This window comes from Serinus canaria, chromosome 5 (assembly GCF_022539315.1).
Source record: "Serinus canaria isolate serCan28SL12 chromosome 5, serCan2020, whole genome shotgun sequence".
In the NCBI taxonomy this organism is placed as follows: domain Eukaryota; kingdom Metazoa; phylum Chordata; class Aves; order Passeriformes; family Fringillidae; genus Serinus; species Serinus canaria.
In genome coordinates, this window is record NC_066319.1 from 36090191 (window position 1) to 36096650 (window position 6460).

The 6460-nt window shown below is 34.2% G+C and overlaps 1 protein-coding gene across 1 annotated transcript in view; it reads left to right on the plus strand.

Moving 5' to 3' along the window:
- The window catches only part of AKAP6 (A-kinase anchoring protein 6), a 211338-nt gene extending 205376 nt beyond the window's left edge, over nucleotides 1-5962 (plus strand). The window contains exon 13 of the mRNA XM_050975869.1: nucleotides 5040-5962. The gene's annotated coding sequence lies outside the window, so the exon portion shown is untranslated. The remainder of the gene's footprint in view (nucleotides 1-5039) is intronic.
- Nucleotides 5963-6460: the final 498 nt, after the last annotated feature.

The following is a 6460-nucleotide window of genomic DNA, read 5'->3' on the forward strand; positions in this document are numbered from 1 at the left end:
TTTTTTTTTTAACTTTTTTTTGTACAATAAAAGGAGATGAATCATTAGCCAGGGCTTCTGTTTCATGATAGTGCTATGTAATTTGTTTTGATTACACTATAATCCCAGTTTACATGCCACTAGTCAACAAATGCAGTGAATACAAATAGCTTTTTGCCCTTTGGCTTTGCACTGACTGGAGCTGCTCCCTTCTGGAACAAGTCTGTTATCTTGCAGAACCTGGGAATTCTTCCAACATAATATATCAGCCTCCATTCCCTCCTCAGCTGAGGGAACCAGAAACCATCCCTGCTCATTGATGCCTTTCTCTGCAGACAACTGGTCTCAGGAGGGGTTCAAAAGCACTTGATAAAGCTGAACTTCCATTTGTACAATAACTAGCTTGTTTGACTAGTGAGTTGGAGTTCTACAATAGTTCTAGACAAACCATGAAGAATGGCTAAGCAGACTGGAGAACAGAGAGATTAAAAGTAACCTCCTGATACCAGTTTACCATTATTTTAATTCAGTAAGCCATTACTAAGAACAGAATTATTAAAACATAGCACGAGGCCAAAAGCTGAGGTTTCCAAAACAGCAAATCTTTACAACATCATGAAAGTATACAATGTGAGGGTAATGGAGATGGAAACTGGTGACTGTCCAGTACCCAGCAGTACTGCAACCTTCAGTTCTATTTTGTGGTAAGCATTTTGAAACATGAATAATGTGATGGAACCCAAGGCAAAAAGGTGGTCCTGATCTCTACCAATGTTTGAAAGTGGTTCAGATCTGGAATTTCTGACCTCACATAAATGTTGAACAATAGCTGCACATTTAATTACAGAAGAGGATCTACAAAGCAACTTTTGGATCAGTTCCTAGCATTCAGCACTGCTGTTTTGAGTCTCACTAGTTTGGTGACCCAAAAGCCAGCACAGTTCTATCAAATGCCATTAGTCTTTGGAAACGCTCCTCCAGCAGACCACAGCCAGAACAGCAACTCCAAATGCCAATCTCATTCCAAATGCTGCTGCTTGCCAGAAGCTGTAGCAAGGGAATTTACAATAAAACACAAGGCTAAGCATGGGGCAGATTTCCTTGAGGAGTTCTTGAATCTCCACCTGTGGAGATTTTCAAAATTCAAGTGGATGTGGCCTTGAATAATCTTTTCTACCTTTGAAAACAGGACTTCCTTTTAACAGGAGGTTGGACCAGTTGATGTTCAAGTTTCCTTCCAACATAATTTATGCTGTGATTCCAAGATGTTGGCAGGAGAAAAGGCTGTTATTCATCAATGCCCATGGAAAACATTAGTACTCTCCTATGGCAAACTATGTAGCTGTAGCAGAGGATCACATCTGATTTATACAAAATAGAATTCTTTGCTGCTCTTAGAGATCTAACTTCCTCATTTTTGATTTTGTTATGTTATATTTCCAAGCTTTGGGCTTTCCATTTATTGGTGGTTTACCCAGCATTCCCACATTCACAAATATATTTCTAGCAAAGCCTTTAGGTTATGACAGCAATAGTCTACAGCTTGCTGCTATCTCAACACATCTCTGTTTGACTAATTCTTTATCTTGGAACCATCATAGCAAAGAGGATATGTCTGGAATGGCTTTGAAATAGGCAATCATGACCTGCTGGTTGCCAATTAGGTTAATACTTGGACACATCCAAACAATTGGAGAAGCAATGGAAATTAACTATTTACAAAACTCATAGATAATTCTATGTATTGAATTACAAAACTCATAGATAATTCTATGTATTCTAGAATTAAATTAAATTTATTATGTGTATATAGAAGTCTCTATTTGGATATTGAGATGATGACAAAAGTCTGAGATTATTAACTGAAACTGATATACACATAAGCTTTCCAAGTTGTTGTTTTACTAGTTTTCTCATTTTTTCACTCATTTTTATAATATTATTTTGAGGAAGAATACTTGCTGTAATGAGTGTGGTTTTATCCTTGTTCTCATTCTTTCACCAATAATGACATGTCTTTTCAATTTGTTAGTATTTTTGCTCTGAGGATCTCAAAATACTTCATAAACTTACCTCACTCTTCAGAACTTTTTAGTTATTTGCATGGTTGCCAGGTATTTTTTTCTGTAAGACTGGAAATAAAAATATGCAGTTTGTGTGAGGTCTAAGATTGGACATAGAGGATAGGTTTAATAAAAAATGCCCAACAATGCAATAAAATATAATGCAGAATCTGGATACAGCAACCTAATAGGGTTGTGTTATAGCTTCCACTTTTGCCCAGGTGCTGACAAATTATTTTAAGAGAACAAAGCTCTTCACACTACATTCCCACTTTTTATATGTAGGAAGATACCCTGGTTCTTAACTTGTACATATAGCACTACTTCCATGGAAACTATGGACTGTATTAGTCCCAGTAGTAAAGTTCTAGAATACATATAGTTTATCTCTGACACACCAACAATGAAAATATGAGCTGCTAGGTTTGGTTGTACTAAAGTCTGAGCACCCTTCCCCCATTCACAAGCTTGATGCTTTAACTTCATCTCTCATGCTATGGGGAATGAATTACAGAAGCAATCTATCCTAATTTGTTAACTTATTCAAATAACAGTTATTATACTTAACTATGCTAAAGATTATCTTTTTGGTGGCAGATTGTTTATTTTTTGATGAGGCTAATTACTGATTTTCCAAAGGTAATTTACATTTATTACTAATACATCTTTTAAAATGTGACAGATAAATGTTGTTCCCATAAGTGTATTATGAAAAAAGTTACTATTTAAAAACACATTATTTAATTTGAAAGATAAATGGCAAACACCATTATTTTTTCCTGAAGCACCTGTGCTGTAAGCTCATTTAAATGTGTAATTTCATGTGTAGCTGCAATACTTAGGAAAAAAAATCTATACTATATGTGTACCTTAAAAGCATACTGAGAATTCAAAGCTGAAAAAGACATGATTATTTCAAATGTAGGTTGGTTTTGTACTATTTTAGTATTTATCCTGGCTTTAGAGGAGAATAAAACTAATAGTGAATAAATAGTTTTGTCAAATGTCGCAATCCTGTTGTTTAACAGTGTGCTACCAAAAAAAAGAAAAAAGACTGTTGTGGAAAAATTATAATAATTCTATGGGCAGACTCAAAATACCTCTGCCAGCACTGACTACTTCTTCACATGAGCTGACACAGAGTTCTTCAACAGAGGTGCTCATAAAGCTGCACTGATTTTATTTCTCAATTAGGGGTCACCTTGAAAGATCTGTCTGTACATGAGATCATGTGATCTTCTGCTGCCACTGTGACCCATGACTCACCAGTGGGATGGGAACTTTTAGTTACAAATTCAATATGCATAGAGATCAATACATTCAGGACATTTATGTGTTCTACCCAAAGTCTTTTCTTGAGGATGCCTTAGAATCCTGTGCTTAATCTGTTAAATTTTACAAGTAAATCCAAAAGCTATTATCTTACATCTGTATTTTAAATTTAAGTTTTAACTTAATTTAGGGCAAAAATAATTTACTTGCACTTAAGAAAACTAAATTGATTTTATCTGACACTGCTGCAATATTAGATAGAATATTCTGCCACTTACTATCACCAGGAGAAACCCAGCACTGGTGCTCAAAGCACCTGACTGTTATTTCCTGCTCAGCAATAGATATTTTGTATGACTTCTTCCTTCCTTATCTCATTTTTTTTTTAGCAACAAAATAATGATCAGTGAGACCTAGGAAGAATAGCTTATTTATTTAATACTTAAAAGTATTTTGAGATCCACAGATAAAAGATGATACATAAATGCAAAGGACTGTTAGTTATTTTTTTCCTACAGGAGAAGAAAAGCCCAAGTTTACATAATAGTTAGTATATAATAATTTACTTTTAGGGACTGGAACTACAATAATAATCTAAATCTTTGCTTAATTTTTTTTTCTAGAGATTTTTATAGGGAAGTAAATAATATAAATTTTATTTATAGAGTTTAAAGCAGTCTGACTTTTTAGCTCCTTTCAGTACCTGACTTTAAAAACGCTAAATAAACAGAGAATCTTATATTGAAATCTATAAATTACATCATTTTTGAAAAATCCATCAGCGAGACTTTTCTTACTCATGCCAGAATTGTAGAAAACTTTTGATACAATCTGCCACTTTATTCAGATCAGTTCTTCATTAATATCTAAACAGAAGGTTGAGCTTTTCAATATTTTCCAGTAAGAATATTTCTTGTACAAATGGGGAAGGATGTGGTCAGTTACAGCAGAGAAGATCAAAGGAGATGGTAACTGGATAGATCCAGATATTCCTGCTTCACTTGGAAGGCACATAATGCATGTCTGGAGTGCCTCCTAGGAAATGCCTATGAGATATACTTTGCACTAATCTTTGAGCTGTATTCTGACAGTTATTTCTTTATAATTCTCATCATAAGCCCATGCTCTTTGCTGAATAGTGTAACCATAAACTCTGAGCTGGATAATTCTATAGCAGGCAAATTCAACTCGTTGCTGGTATTAGAAGTGTCTAAATAGTTATTTACAATTTAAAAATGCAGTGATGACACTGACAATTCTATTCACAGACCACTTCTGTGACAGTCTTTTCCTCTTCTCCATTGAAGTCTCACTATATATGTTTGCAAAAATATTAAAATAATTGTTGGATAGATCTTTTTGTTGCTTGACTTTTGAAAATTTCCATGTTTTCATTGGTTGGTGCACTTCTGTGTGCTGGAGATAAGTTCACAGGTAAAGATGAGGACAAGATCCAGGGAAAAGGTCCAATGTCATGAACACCCTTGTTTCTTTAGAAGCAAAGTCTTTATGAAAATCAGTGACTTTTCTATATCAATTAATTTTTTCACATTAACTTGTACCTCAGGCTGTTAAAAGTAATTTTTTGCCTACTGTATGCTTTTGCATTAAAGACTCTGGCATGTGACCATTTAATGGCTATCTATTATTGTTCTGAAAGACCTATGTTTTGCAAATAAAACTTCATTTTCTGTAACCTACTATTACTTTTCTGTTTCCTTTTAGAAACTTGGCTGCAATTCAGGTGCAGGTTCATCCTGTAAACCCTGGGATGACCTCCAATTCCATTGTATCACTGCCCTTCATTAAACTGACTCCCAGGATAATTTTTTTTTTTCCAAATGTGGTTTGTCCATGTTGGCTTTGGGGTCAGGCTGCATATGCTAGTCCTATTTCAGTGATCATTTTATTTTGTAGCAAGGCCATTTGCCTTTATATGGATTCCTCTCCCAAGCTACCTCTAATGACCTCCCTTTCCTAAATTGGATGCTCCTGTACTACTTAGCACTGGTTCTGTTCTTTAAGGTACTATAGAATTCACAGTCAGTCTGGTTCATCTTTTCAGAATTGTACCCGTCAGTACTCTTCTATTTTATGTATCAGATTTAATATTTATCTGTATAATGCATAAGTTTATTGAAACTATTTTGCTTTTAAAGTGACTATTTTGTTGGATTGCAGCAAAAAGAAGTCATTGGTCCTCCTGATTCAATACATCTAAAAATTAAGCAATTTAAATAAATGGCATTTTATTTATTTAATTTAAAAATTTAATCTATGCAACACTTCAAGAAACAACTACATAGTGTTGTATATTAGAAACTGTTGACATTCTACTGAATTAAGTATAACATTTTGGGTTTTTATGCTTCTTGAGGTGGTAATGAGAAAAAAGTTTTTAAAAAATGTGTGCCTTGCTGTATTTCTTATACCATTTATTAAAAAGCTGCTTTCACAGTAAAATTATGTTGGTTTGAAAGGAGGAAATAGCAAGGTTAAGATGTGTGAATAATTTCTGTATATATGTATAACCAACTGCAAACATTGATGTATAATGACAGTATAAAATGCTTTCATGTCTGTGATGTCCAGTGATGTGGAAATTATAAGCCTTAAAACCATTAGATTGCATGGTAATTAGAATTGGCACAATAAACATAGTTTATTGGGGAAAAAAAAGCAGAATTGGTGATCTGTTTTACCTGCGTTCCAAGCACAGGATGCTTTGTCAAAATTCCAAAGAATATGGTTTTCCTTGCAAATAGTCCAAATATTGCAACTCTATAACTGGTATTTGTATTATCTAACTCACAGGTAAAGAACTTTGTCATTAAAGATTCTGTAGGTCTTTTGGGCCAAACCAGGAGACACAAATATTTAGCATCTCATACAGTATTTTATAGTAGATCTTTTCATGGTTTGTCAGCAACAGTTTGTTGTCCAATTCTTAAAATTTCATTCATTTACATAATCATATTGAATAAGCTCTATCTAGACACTCTAGCAGTTGGCTGTTTTGAGGACTTAGATTGTGCATTTCAAGTGCTTTTTGCTAAAATGATATTGAGTGGCCAAAAAAAGCCAACCAGCCATCTTTATAAGTTACCTTGGCAAACATGGCATTCATCTCCTAAAAACACTATTGG